The sequence below is a fragment of the Mustela erminea genome, chromosome 2 (assembly GCF_009829155.1).
Source record: "Mustela erminea isolate mMusErm1 chromosome 2, mMusErm1.Pri, whole genome shotgun sequence".
NCBI classification, from domain to species: domain Eukaryota; kingdom Metazoa; phylum Chordata; class Mammalia; order Carnivora; family Mustelidae; genus Mustela; species Mustela erminea.
This window is the reverse complement of record NC_045615.1, coordinates 133,474,141-133,488,714: the sequence shown is the minus strand read 5'-3', so window position 1 is coordinate 133,488,714 and position 14,574 is coordinate 133,474,141. Positions and strand designations below refer to the sequence as shown.

At 36.4% G+C, this 14,574-nt stretch overlaps 1 pseudogene; it reads left to right on the top strand.

Moving 5' to 3' along the window:
- The first annotated feature begins 2,567 nt into the window (after nt 1–2,567).
- LOC116582601 lies at nt 2,568–14,224 on the top strand (annotated as a pseudogene).
- The last annotated feature ends 350 nt before the right edge of the window (nt 14,225–14,574 follow it).

Genomic DNA, 14,574 nt, shown 5'->3' with positions numbered 1-14,574 from the left:
TATTCAAACTGTCTGTCTGTAAACTGGCCTCATAAATTATATCCTCATCATCCTAAATCCATTTCAAATCTCAAACCTGTTAAGCTTTCTTGTATAACCTTCCAAGAAGTCTGTATCTTCTATTCTGCATGTTTTATGACTTCTATACATGTTGTCCACTCTTTGTTCCACCATAGTTCATAATTTATCATAAAATAATAAGCATCTGTGTGTTTGTATGTGTGTGCATGCACACACATGCATACGAGTGTGATTTTCTGCTGGATGGTAAAATTCCATTTGACAAAAATCAATGTCTTATTATCCCTCCATCTCTAATAGTGCTCAGAACCATTCCTTGCCCAAAATGGGAAGACATTGACCGCTATTGAATTCAATTTTTCCTGAACTGAGAAAGGAAAGCCTCTAGGGCCTTAGTATCAGAAATAAAATATTCAATTAGATGTGTCCATCTAAAATGGAACAGAAAGCCAATACATGTTATATGCATTATTCCATTAATTATCTTAATATCCTCCTTCAAATTTGAATGCAGACATTATCTACCCTCATGTAAGAAATTCTGTGGTCACTAGAAGAAAAAACAATAAAGAATAAACTGACTTTTCCTGTAAAACCATTTTCAAATATTTTCTAAGACAAGATATTTCACAAATAAAGAGTTCCATGGATATAGGAGTTTTTACAATACCAAGTTAAAGTTGGACCAATCTTTCGCCACAGAATTTCAATATATTTTTAATGAATTGTGAATATCAAACAGAGAGAAACAGTGTATAGAATTCCCTAAGCATATTGTTATACAGAAACCTTTTCTCCCAGAACATATTGCATATCAATGGACTATTTGGGAATCCAGTCTTCATTAGTGTTAATCTATTTCAGTATGACTTTCAATCTATTGTATAGACTACATCATTTTTGTAAGAGATAGAACACTTAATTAATAACACACTTAAATGTATAAGCATATCAAAATATCTCTCTGAAAACTTAAGCCAATCAAAACAGTATTTTCCACTGTAAGTCATACTAAAAATTCCTTATACTATCGACAAGGCTATATCTATATGAGCCAAATTCATTACATGCTCAAATAAAATACCATGCTACACTTTTTCAGTACAAAACATCAACTAAACAATTTTCCATAAATGTATGGGTTTTGTGCATGACTTTTGAGTTCATGGAACCTAGCATTTAGGGGCTGAGAAAGATGATAAACAAACTGAAACCATTTAATTTTTAATTATTTAATTTTTACCCAATAAAAATTCCTAGCTTTACACAGACATCAACTTTATTTATAAATATCTGTGTGGATGAGATTTTCCATAATGTTTTCATTATCATGAATCAGCTATATCCTAAAGTCAGTCACATGGTAAGCAGGAGATTCTTGGGCAAAGATCAGAGATTAAAGAGACAGCTAATCATCATTATCTAAATACTTAGTGAGAAAAAGACTAAAATTTTTTGACTTGGTCATAACAATGATTTAAACATTAAAAGTTGTCTTACTATTGTTTTAATATAAACTTATAGGTACTGTTATGAATAAGTAATACATTGTGCACCTTGAAAGAAATTTATAGTAGTCTAGAACACCCCCCAAAATTCTTCTCATTGGAGGCACTAGAACGTTAGCCATGGTTATTATTTACTATCATCTGAGTTCTCAAATTAATCTGTAAAATTATGCATTTATTTGGTTTGTGCTTAGGGATCATAAAGATAGCAAAATAATTAATTGGGATTAAAACCAGTTTATGGAATAAAAATGATATGTAATCAACACTTCACACTTCTTAGTCAATCTTCCTAGCCCATGATCCATCATTAGTAGGATTCAGAGATGAGTTAGGTTTTTAGGCTGATTCAACCACAATATATGTGATCCAAGCTGAGAGCCAGGCCTACTTTTTTTTCACTTGATGCAAGGACAAGAAACTGAAAGATAGCCATTAAGGATCCACGTGTGACTAAGTATCGTGTAAGTCTTGGTTTTAGCCTCTGTGTGTGCCTGAAGTATAACATCTATTTTAACAACTGAGGGAAGCCATATTATTCTAGGAAAAGCTATTCTGCAATAAAAATGGAAGAGCAAGGTGAGGCAAAATGATTTTCAATAAGTAATATGAGAAAGAGATAAAAGATGGAGAGAGAGAGAATACTTCCTACGGCTCTGATGACATCAAATTTCTCCTTTGATGTTGTTCCATCCAACATCCAAAAGATGTTACTTCTTTAGGCCCACTTTCAGTTTTTGTGTGTTTTGAGCCTCTCATGTATTCCATTGTTTAAAATCTCCATTTTGCTCAAGCTAGTTCAAATGAGTTTATGTTATTTGCCATGGAAAATTTTAAATAATGCATTCACAGAATTAATTTCGGCATAAATGTCATTATTACAAGTTATTGCCAGTGCAGTCCAGTCAATGACCACCAAGAATACACCCGTGGTTGGATAGGTTGGATTTTATTGCACATTGTAGCCAGGGAGAACACTCCTCAGGGAGCTATGGACCAGTAGAGTGTGTTAGAAGACACTTCATAGAATTCGGACTTATGAATTGGAGAGCAGCTTTAAGGAAGTTTGATGTCACTCTGGATTCACTGCTGTCAGGAACTGTGAGTAATTCTGTGATTAGGCATCTTAATACATCTTATCGAGAAGAAGAGAAGACTAGATTGAAGCCAAAGATATAACTAGTAGAGAAGTAGCAATCACTCATCTTAGCTTGTTCTGGTCAAGGTGCATGTGTTCTACATGTTTTGACATGATTACTGAATGATCTTGTTTTCATTTTGATCCATCATGATCGTAGAGTGGCCTAGTCTGATACAGATATTCTATGAATTGTTTCATGTTCAGCTAAAGAGCACCAAGATGTGATCTGACCTAATCATCAGTCCCTCCTCATTACGGGATTAGTGACACTATATCTGCCTCACGTCACGCTGGTTCATCTTGTGTTGTCCTCCAGACTCTGTTTTTGAAGCTGATCTTCTCTATAGCTGATGCTTACCTTGTTTTGTTCCCATCAGAACAGAAGGGGACATTTTTCTGTCAAGGAATATAACTCTAGTAACAAAAATTGTTAGTCTCTAAATTGTGCTAAAGTTCAAGCATCATATGAAGTATCTTCATCTACTATACTTCTTAATCTCTAAAGCTTGTTCCTTCTTTGCACAGCTTTTTGCAAGTCATAAATATCCGACACTTTCTCTAGGACAAGCTGGTCTTGCTAGCTCAACCCTACCTACCCACTCATTTCCCTCTCTCTCTCTCTGCTCAGTGCAACATCTAGCAGAACTTCATGGTGGGAAAAAGGGGGGGGGGCTTTGTATCTCCCAGTTTTTGTTACAAAAAATGTGCTTTCCAATTTGAAAATTTCCTGGATTCAGAAACTACCAGAGGAAGTTTCTCTGGCAGAATGACCATAATAATGATTTTATGATGTTCTCTGTACAGCTCTACCAAATATTGCCTTTGCTATAAGAGTTTAAGTCTTTTAACTTAATTTAATTGCTTAATAAATTTTTATTCTATTATTTTATTTTATTTTACTTTTATGAAGATGATTTATGCACAGTTTGAATGTCTAAGGGAAAAACTAAAGGACAAGAATAACTTACCTGACACTGAAGTAGGCGTACTACCCACAGACCTAAACTAGGTCACGTATTTCTGAAGATTCTAGCGTTGTTGCTATGGACAGGAGTTCTGAAGTTGGGCTGACTAAAGTCAAACATTGTCTTCCACTTACAAGCTGTATGACAGATTGAGTTATTTAACCTCTCTGTGCTATAGTTGCTTTATCTATAAAATGGAGCAAAGAAGAACATTTGTCTCACGGGGATACCATGAAGGTCCAAAGACAAAATGTACGTAAGGAATTTGCCAGAGCTCTTGGAGCATAACGAGTCCTCAGTAATATGCACACAAAAGAAATACACACACATAAAGACATCTCTCTCTCAATCTCTCTCTCTCTCACACACACACACACACTTTTCTCACATAAATAATCTGTTTAATAGAGAGATTTCATAACTTTTAATAAAAATATTTATAAAAAACAATTAACAGCTCATCTTATAGGATAAATATCCATTAATAGTCACAAATTTCCTTCAATTTACAAACACAGACATTTTCTCATCTATTCCTTTCCCAAATTCCTAATCTCTGCTAGATTGTATTAGAATACAAACATAAAAGCACATATCTTTGATATTAAGCAGTCATTTTACACAAGAACAGGCTTTTGTAAGTTTGGTATTTCTGCATAGGTTTCCACCGCTGCTTAAACATTTGAAATTGCAGATTCTAAAGAAAAGTAATATCATGGCTTGCCTGGGGTCTTTCACAAAGTAGACATATTTTTGACAAATTCCACACTTTCTGTTGTACTGTGAGAACAGGTCTTTGTGACTAAGAATGAATATAGGCTTCTCTAGGTCCTAAGAGCAGTGAAAAAGTAGACTTGTCTACAAATAGGGGTTATAATCACTCAATCAGTGATTTTTGTTCCAGAAAGTTGCTTCCACAGCATTGGGGAAAATGTTACCAAAATAAATCATCCAGATAAAATATTGAAATACATTAAATCTTAAAAAAGAGCAATATCAGATATTGCACTTTCCAAAATATATTACTATTTTATATTTATATTGGCTTTTTTAAGATTTCTCTTTTGTTTTTCAAAGAAAAATGAGTATTAGTTTAGCAGAAATAACAAACATGAGGCAGATATATGAAAAATGAGATAAAGATTCAAAAAAGAAGAATATTCCTAATTATGAGTATTAGGTTATTAGGAATAACCTAATTATGGTTATTCCTTTGGGAAAGGAATAACCATGTCAAATGAGTGACATGGTTTAAAATAAAGTTTATAAAATGGAATGCTATGAATTTTTTTCACTTTTTCTTTAAGTACTTCTCAAAAAGGAAGGTATGGTATAAATATATATACATAAACCAATTGTCCAGTGGAAAAAATGCAAGTCTTGAAGATACTATTACCTTATTAATATATCAGTTATTAAAATAAAAAGTACATTTTTATCAATTATATCTGGTGATATATATTGAAAATTCTCCTTACTTACATTAAGTAAACAACTGGAATTGTATAATCTAAATTGTACCCTAACAAAATTTTCAAGAAATGACAATATAAGTAGTGGTATCCTTTCTGATGAAGTTGAGTCTCTTATAGCTAGTGTTTATTAAGTACTTACCATGTCTCAGGTACTGTGCTAAGTACTTTACATTTATCATATATGAATTTTACCCAAGAATAAAACCCTGTGAAATATGTATCATAGCCGCCGTTCCACAATTGAGGTCCTAAATCTCAGTGAATCAATAGACATGCCCAAGATCACAGGAACAGTAGGAGGTGGCAGTTCTATTAAAATCTAAAACTTCTTTTCTTAATCACTAAGCTATAACACCTCTCCTAGGCAGTCGTGTGTTGAATGCTCAGTAAATCCTAAACCTCCATTATCTCATGTACTCTATACAACTACTATTCAAGGGTAGGAATCTACGAAAGATGAGAAAACAGAGTTCAAGGTCACATGTTAGTCAGCTAAGCATATTAATTGCAAAACCAGAATCTAAATGCAGGTTTGTCTAAATCCAGAGACATTCTTGTAATCTGTTATCTGTAATCAGATTACCATCCAATTATTATGCCTGCATGGAAAAAATAGTATTGTTTTATTCTATGTGTATTCTCATTCAGACCAGCATTGCCCTAATAACTGGTAAATATTTTTGAAGCACTAAATAATTATTACTATTATTATTATGTACTTTTCCACCTCACCTCAAAAGGAATCTTGCAAGCATTTAGAGAGTTGTGGGAGGTGTTTTTTTTTTTTTTATGTCAAGGGTGTTGAGCTATATTTTCTGAGACAGATTTGAATATTTGAATTTAGGCTTAATAAATGCAATTTAAAATGTAATAGGAAAATTTAAAGTGGAGGAAATAAGATTACATATTTCTGACACAAGTGTGGATACTTCATCACAATGCGAGGCCAAGTGAGAAAGTAATGCAGGAAAATACTATCGTCTTGAACAGCCTGCATTTTTTATGTGTTTAGCTGTTAATAGTGGGAATGCAGTCAAAATTATTTAAAAGAGAAACTGGAAACTGGAAAAATAATTAACTTGATGGAATCCTTATATGTTGACTGCTGTTTATGCATTATTTCTCAATTTATAGAATCACAAGCACTGCCACTAAGCTACCTGTTAGACTTGCAAGACAACAATATCTCTATCCACAAATTGTATTTCACAAGCAGAGTTTTAGAGAAATTTTGTGACCGTAAGAAAACTCCTGGATTAGGAGAAATGTCACACATATGCATACCTTTTCCATGAGTATGGCTTTCTTGTTCAAAAAAAAAAAAAAATGCAGGCAAATACCAAAAATGATATGTGGTTGGGTCACATATTGGTTGGGTCAGCCTGATCCTGGGTCAACAAAAAATGTGCCAAACAGCATATGAGTGATGCTGAAAAGTAGGAGCATTTAGGAGAACAACTCTGAAGACCTAATTACTGGGAGGGTATCGGAAGAGGAAATGAAAACCATTTAAGTTCTGAAGGTTTATGTCTCCAGGGAAGAAAGGTGCAAAGATATTAACTTAATGGAATGCTAATATGTTTAGCGTTACTCTCACTGTCTTTGCTTTCCATTTACATAGTTACAGGTGCTCCCACGAAGCTGTTATTTTAACTTTGCAGAACAGAATGCCACTGCTTCAGATTTTATTTAATAAGCATACTTTATTTGAGAGCTTTTGCCTTTAAATGTTACAGAGTAATAGAAGAATCCTGTCTCCTCTACTCCCAGCTTCACGTCACCGAAATGAGACTCTAGTTGCCACAGATTTCAAGTTCAAGGTGCTCACCTTTGAACTAATCGAAAGGGGTCAGAGGTCTAGATCTGTGGTAAAAATTACCAGGAGCCATTTCCATGGCCATTTGGCTGGAGACTCAACTCTTACCAAAAAACATCATGAATGTCCTTCACTTATGCTTAGAGCAAGATATCAATCCGACTATTTCCCCCAAAGTACAGTCTGGGAAGTAAAAAGTGTGTTAGTCATCTCTTATGGAGGTCTTAGATTTTACTTTTCTTCGTTTGAGCTGTCAGTACAGCCAGAAGCTCTGTGAGAGCTACAGTACTCTTCCTTCAGGCATGACCTTACCATGTACCTTTCCTCTTGCCAGTGCTGCGTGCTCTTGTGTGCTGTCCTGGTGCTCCCCTGTTGAGGGCTTAGGATGCTTCTGAATACCTATAGGTGAACCCGAAAGGGAGATAAATTTAACACTCCAGGAGGTACCTTTGGTGATCAATCCCTGCCCCTTGCACCCTCCCAGTGGACTGTCCTGAGACATGATAGAACGTCTCATTAAATGATCAAATATCAAATAGTCAAGACTCACCTACTGGCAGTCAACTCAGTAGCACATCCTTCCATTGATTCTCTCATGAGACCTACTTAGCTCTCCTCGTCCCTTACTTTTGCTCCCTGGGATTGCACTGCCTGATCCAGTAGAAACCACAGGCCTTTGCCTCAGGCTCTGTTTAATCTGGAGAAATCAGACTAAGTCAGAAAAACATAAGGTTCTTCACTGATTCCTTCACAAGGCAAACAATACCCGCTGAGAAAAATGAAAGCTTTCATATCCTCCACATATTGCTTTAAAAACACTTATTGAATGACTATTAAAGGTCAAGTAACCTACTTGATGCAGTAGATACAACGGTGCATAAGAAGGCTACCTCAGGGGGTGCCTGGGTGTCTCAGTGGGTTAAGTCTCTGCCTTCAGCTCAGGTCATGATCTCAGGGTCCTCAGATTGAGCCCCGGGGGCTCCCTGCTCAGCAGAAAGCCTGCTTCCCCCTCTCCCTCTGCCTGCCTCTCTGCCTACTTGTGATCTCTCTGTCAAATAAATAAATAAATTCTTAAAAAAAAAAAAAGGCTACCTCAGCACTGGAGACACTCACAGTCCCTTGGAGACATAAAAATCAAGTCAATAAATAATTAGAACTTGCATTACATGCTAAGAAGGAAACAAAACAACACTCTAAGGAAAAAAAAAAAAAAAAACATAGCTGAAGGAGGCTCTCTTAAATAGGGCTGCACTGGGGATGTTCAACAGACAGAATTCACAGTTCCAGGAAACAGAAGCTAAGTCCCGCTGGTAACCGGAAGATGCTGAAAGTCTATCAGGTAGCTTACAACATTGTCAGGAAGAATGGAGAGCCAGGCTCTGAGACAAAGCTTTCCAGGACAAAACCCAAACCCAAACAACAAAGTAGCAGCTGGTGATGTTTCTGCTGACCCACCAGGACCAGGATACACCATATCTCCTGCCCACTGATGTCACTTTGGTGTGAAGAACTTGACTTCCTAACCACTGGAAAACAGCTACTGTAGCACCAAAGCCCAGACGTCTCTATTCCTGTCACAACAGCAAAAAGCACCATCCAGAACTTCTGATGGTTTACTGAGAGTAGGTCTGATTAGTCGCCCTCGACACGGATCTGCTTCTTCATGCAAGGAAGCCAGGAATTTGGAGTTCCGATGTTTTTGCTGGACAGGTGAAATTCACAATGTGGGGATTCCCATAAATGCAGAAAGGCAGACATAAGAGGAAAGATGCATTAGCAGAGTATTCAAAGGCCTTGGGGAAGTTTACTGCCCCCAAATTGCTATATAAAGAACTGAGATATGGTTTATATTCAGAACTAGATCAAGATATAATAGGGCTACGTTAAAGAGAGCTATATCTGGATCATATAGGACAAAAGTAGCACAGGCTGGGGTTGGACAGCTGGACAGGGTCACACCATGGATGTCAACACATGTTGCCCTTTAAATACCATCCCTGTCCAGCTATCCGCTATTCTGACTGTTTCCAGTGGTGAAATAATTTGGAGTCCACATAAACCACAACTATGAACTTGGAAACTCATTTTCTCAGCATTATAAATTCAGGGACCCAATAAATATTCATGTGGAATGAATGGATGGCACAAAAGATGAATTTTCATATAAAGGATTTGGTCTTAAAGTTGGAATATTTTAATAAGACCTGAACATTTTCATTTGGATGCTAATATTCTGAAAATTGTTAGTATATGACTAATAATCAAGTTCTCCAACTATTTATGATATTTTGAAAAATAGAACTACAAAATATTTTGTTGAATCCTCCTTCTAGGTAAATCATAACCATATGCATATTTTCCTAAATCACAGTATAAATCCACAACTAATTATTTATGCACCTGATAAATTTGTTGCAGGATTTCGGCATCCATTCATTTTTCTATCACTAAGAATTAGATTTTAAACACTCCTTTCAGAAACCCAAACTTGGGTGATATTTAAGGACAAATAGTGTGTCCTCTTAAAGCTTTGAAGGTATTAATACATGTTGTATGAAAAATGTAATATCATAAAGGTATATCACACAATAAGTATCAATACCTCCAATCTTTTATTCTTTCCGAAATAACACATGGTATAGAAGCATGCAAATCTTTTACGCTGAGAAGAAATCTGTGGGTTCTTTTTTCATAACAAAGAATAAACTCAGTTTGAGATAGCTGGCTACATGCTATCCATTTTCTGAACCTGTAGCCAGAGATTACTTACTGTAATAACTAATGGCTACCATTTACTGAACAGTGTCATACACCATCATGATCACATGAGATATCACATTTACTTCTCACATCAGTAATGTGGTTCTTATTCCCATCTTACACATAAAAGAATGATGGTTCACTGTGATTTATGGACTTTCCAAATATTACCAAGCTAAAAATCACAAAGCAGTGTCACACAGCTACATGAAATACATGAGATCAGGGATTCCACCAAGGTCCTTGATCAGAAAGTCTGGTGTTCCTTTTACTTTTCCACACTATCACTACAGTAGGAACACTCCTCCATAAACATCTCTACTAGTTTAGAAATAGGTATAAAAATAACTCCACAAGTGGCCACTTTATATTATAACTAGTCAGAGCAACAAGGCAGCTCTGATTCCTCTTTTCATCAAATCTAAACAGAGGCATTTTTTCCCATTTTTCTTCGCGGCTGATGGGAAGGGAGCTACACAGAGGAAAAAGCTGATTCTCTCAGCTACTCTCCTGGATGGAAAGAGCAGTCAAGATGTAAAGACATCTCTAAAGCAGTTATTTTATAAGTCTCCTTGGGGAATTGCCAGAAGGTAGAGTGTGCGTCCAAATCCCAGATGTGGAGATACCACACATTGTCACCCATCACATACTGTCACTTGGTATGTTTCGCTGTGTCTTTGGTTCTAATATATTTTACGGTGTTCCCATTCTAAAGCGATGAGAAAGACACAACTCCCAAAAGCATAATCCTCACTAGGTAGTGATTCTCCAAATAGAAACAAGGACAATATTAAGAGGAAAGCCTAGTATTTACTCGGCAATAGCATACACCAGCAAGGTCACGTGGGGCATCACGTTTATTCCTCACGTTAAATTATGTAGCAAAGGCCCTTCTCCACTGGAAGGGACAGTGGGAGGAATAGCTACAGAGGGCATATCTAGATGCAAGGGCACTATTTGTTGAATGGATGTAGTACGTCCAGCTGAAAATTATTAGCTAACAGCAGCCCTGGTCCCATAGGTCTCTGCATTTCTCTGGAAACTAACCCTCAACTATCTATGTCATGACTTAATTCTGGAAGGCCCAGAAGGTATGCCATGTGCATTCACAAAAACATTTGTCTGCAGCTGTAAAATGGCAATGAATTTTTTGTTGCTTTTAATGTGCGGAAACCACAAAGGTGTTCTGTGTCAATGAACAATATCTGAGACGACCTGTTTATCATCAGGCAGGTCTTGAGGAGACACTGTAACAATTGAGGAGTAAGCAGGTGGGTTTATTTCTGAATTAGGAAGATCTACATAATTTCTTGTCTTCTACTCCTGGCTTCCTAGTACTTTATATTTGTATTAGCTTTTCTTGAGTGATGTGTAAATGTATTACCCACATATTACTTTCAGATGTCACCAGGAGAAGCTATTCTAAGCTGATTCTTAATTTTGCAGATCTGCAAATCTTATTTAGTTTGCCCAGAGGACAGACTTAGGCCAACAAAATTAACAAATACCGATTTCTAAATCATATGCCAACCAATTAATTTATAGGGAGAATATTTATTACTTAGGGACATAAATATTCATGTTTGTATTGTACCATGACTGGAAATTTTCAGTCATTTTGATTTATGATTATGCATTTATCAATATCTCTATGTTCTCCGTAATATGAGTGTTCAGGAAAGTTGGCTCTCCCTACGTTATTAAGAAGAGGTAGGATACAAAATATGCCGACCAAAGACATTTAAGTCATATGCAGGAGAAAAGTGCCAAATTCTATTTGATGCTTAGTCTACAGATAACAACTTTTCAGATGTTTCTATCTCAACAAAATGATAGACATAGACTAGAAAAAAATGCATAGAGAGACATAAATCATTTTCCTCATCTGTGGTCTTATATTACAGAATCAATTTAGATGCTCAGGCAATTGAACTACATCTGTCATTCAAAAGTCTTCAAATGAGAAGCTGATGTAACTTCTTGACTAGCATTCAAAATGAATTATTAATATTATTTTTACTACACTCAGGTCACACTGAATAAAGGGCATAAGTGGAAGACAAAAAAAAAAAAAAAAAAAAAAGAGGGAACCGGGTGGGTTTTTTGTGATTTTTAAGTTTCAACCTGCCTTTGTATCCCTACACATTCTCTATTTCCAATAAATAAGGTATTCCATCATTCACTCCTTCATCCAATTATTACTGTTGTCTCCTCACAGATTTGATGCCAATATTAACGTCTTTGAAAGGGGAAATATTATGAAAGTACAACATATCATGTCTTATACTCTCACCTCATAATATTTTGGCTTATGGTCTCCACCAAAGCATTAATAATCAAAATTGAGAATAATTCAAAACAGAAGAGCTCGACCATAATCTTTTAAAATCAGTTTTATTTATAATTTCTACAGTTTTATTCCTTAGTATCTTTTACTGGAGATTTTTTTAAAAGATTTTATTTATTTATTTGACAGACAGAGATCACAAATAGGCAGAGAGGCAGGCAGAGAGAGAGAGAGGAGGAAGCAGGCTCCCCTCTGAGCAGAGAGCCCAATGTGGGGCTCAATCCCAGGACCCCAGGATCATGACCTGAGCCTAAGGCAGAGGCTTTAAGCCACTGAGCCACCCAGGTGTCCCTACTTGGGATTTTTTTAAGGTACTTTTTATTCTGCAGTCGTTCAGTAGCTGAAAACTAAGATAAACATTGAAAGAACGTGACAGATAGAAGACAAACCAGGCTTTCTTACTTGCAGGTGGATATCAAGACTTGAATATAAGATACTTGGATATACTAATGTAAAAACAAGCTAAATATTCAAATAAATATTTTCTAAGATAAAATTGAATGACTTGTACCATTATCTCATAACCATTTATATAAATAGTTCTTTTACCATTTAATATTGCTATTAATGGCAGATCGTGTGCTCTTTTGCCCTACCAGTACTCTACTAACAATGGTTTCAAACATAGTCATAAACATAGTCGTAGTCTAGTTTAAGAAAAATACCTGCTATTTTTTATTTATTTGAATGTATAAGCTCTGAAGCAGCATACTGAGCACACAAAGAATTATAGCTATATCCTAAAGTAAGATGGATATGTCATTAAGTGAACAAACTCTTTCATAAATTGCCCCTGGGAACTACAGGATCAGTTCTTTTATGTAGGAGATTGGAGATGTCACACTAGCAAACTTGTTTGGTCTTCTTAAGTCTACACAATCGTGTTCAAGAACAGAACATGAGCTAAAGACATGTGAAGAAAGTCAAAACTAGCTATCTGCTCTATCACAACAGTTTCTGATTTTTTTAAAGATTTTATTTATTTACTTGACAGAGAGAGAGACATGAGAGAGGGAACACAAGCAGGGAGAGTAGGAGAGGGAGAAGCAGGCTCCCCACTGAGCAGGGAGCCTCATATTGGGCTCAATCCCAGGACCTTGGGATCATGACCTGAGCTGAAGGCAGGTGCTCCACTGACTAAGCCACCCAGGTGCCCTTGTTCCTGATTTCTTAAATATATTCTCTATAAATGAATCATGTCTTAAAACAGATGAAGAAAGTCCCCCAGCTGAATGGTCCCCCTTCTAGCACCATTGCTGATATCAAAAAACTTTCCCTCACAGCCACGGAAAGAGTGCGTGGGCTGAGTAGGAGCAGAGATCACCCAGCTCAAAGGACACCGAAGCTCTCCACACACCTGCCCAAAGGCTGACCCGACCACACGGGTCACTCAGGAGAGAAAGTGATTGAAGAACTCAGAGGGCACCTGTATGATTGAAACTATTCAAAGTCAAGAGTCTGCCTATTCTTTCAACCATATTCCAGCACTCCCAGGATATAAAATGTGATTGAACTGAACATCTATTCGGCTGATCATCAGGAACTATGCTGTTAGCAGGAAGAAAGACAAAACATGGATACATATGCCTGAAGTTTATCAAAACGTTACATTCCCTATAATGCAAAGTTTCTTGGCAGTATAGAAGTGGAGCAGCCTAAAGGAACAGAAGTTGTGGGAGGTGCTGTCAGGAAACTCAATTTTCCAAGACCTATCAAGAAATCTGAAGGCCAGAAAATTCCTCAAGTTGAGCTGCAAATACCAGTACATGGAGTCAAAGTTCCAGAACTGAAAACAAAGGAAGGCCAACACAATTGCCAGCTTCATAGAATATTATTTTGTGCAGATGACAAAACTGACAAGAGGATATTCACTTTCATATGCAAAGATTCTGAGTCAAATAAATATTTGTGTTGTGCATTTGACAGTTAAAATTATGCTCAAGAAATAACTTTAGGAATTGGCCAAGCATTTGACCTGGCATACAGGAGATTTCCAGAATCTGGAGGAAAAGATGTTGAAACAAGAAAACAGATTGCAAGATTATAGAAAAGAATTCAAGACTTAGGAACTGAAAATATGGAACTTAAAAACAAAGTACAAGATTTGGAAAGCCAGTTAAGAATAACCTAAGTATCAACATCTCCAGCGTCAGTGTGACACCTAAGTCACCCTCCACTGACATCTTTGATACGATACCATTTTCTCCAATATCACACACATCTTTGACATCTACTCGCAATGGGACATAGCTACCTCCAATACCTAGTAGATCTACTGAGATCAACGGAACTTGTTTAGAGCAGAACCCTTTGACCCATTTAACAGTGGAGCAGGGGTTTTCCCTCTCAATTTCCATCAATCAAAATTAGAGGAGATGCAGGAGTGATTCAGAATGGGACTAACTCCTGGAAGGCACAGTCTTTTATCTTGAAACATGAGATAGCAGGTGATGATGTCAAGAACAAGAGATCCAGATTTGTGTTAAATTTGTTTTATATGCATATACATCATTCCTTATTAGTTTATGACAGGTAGTATAT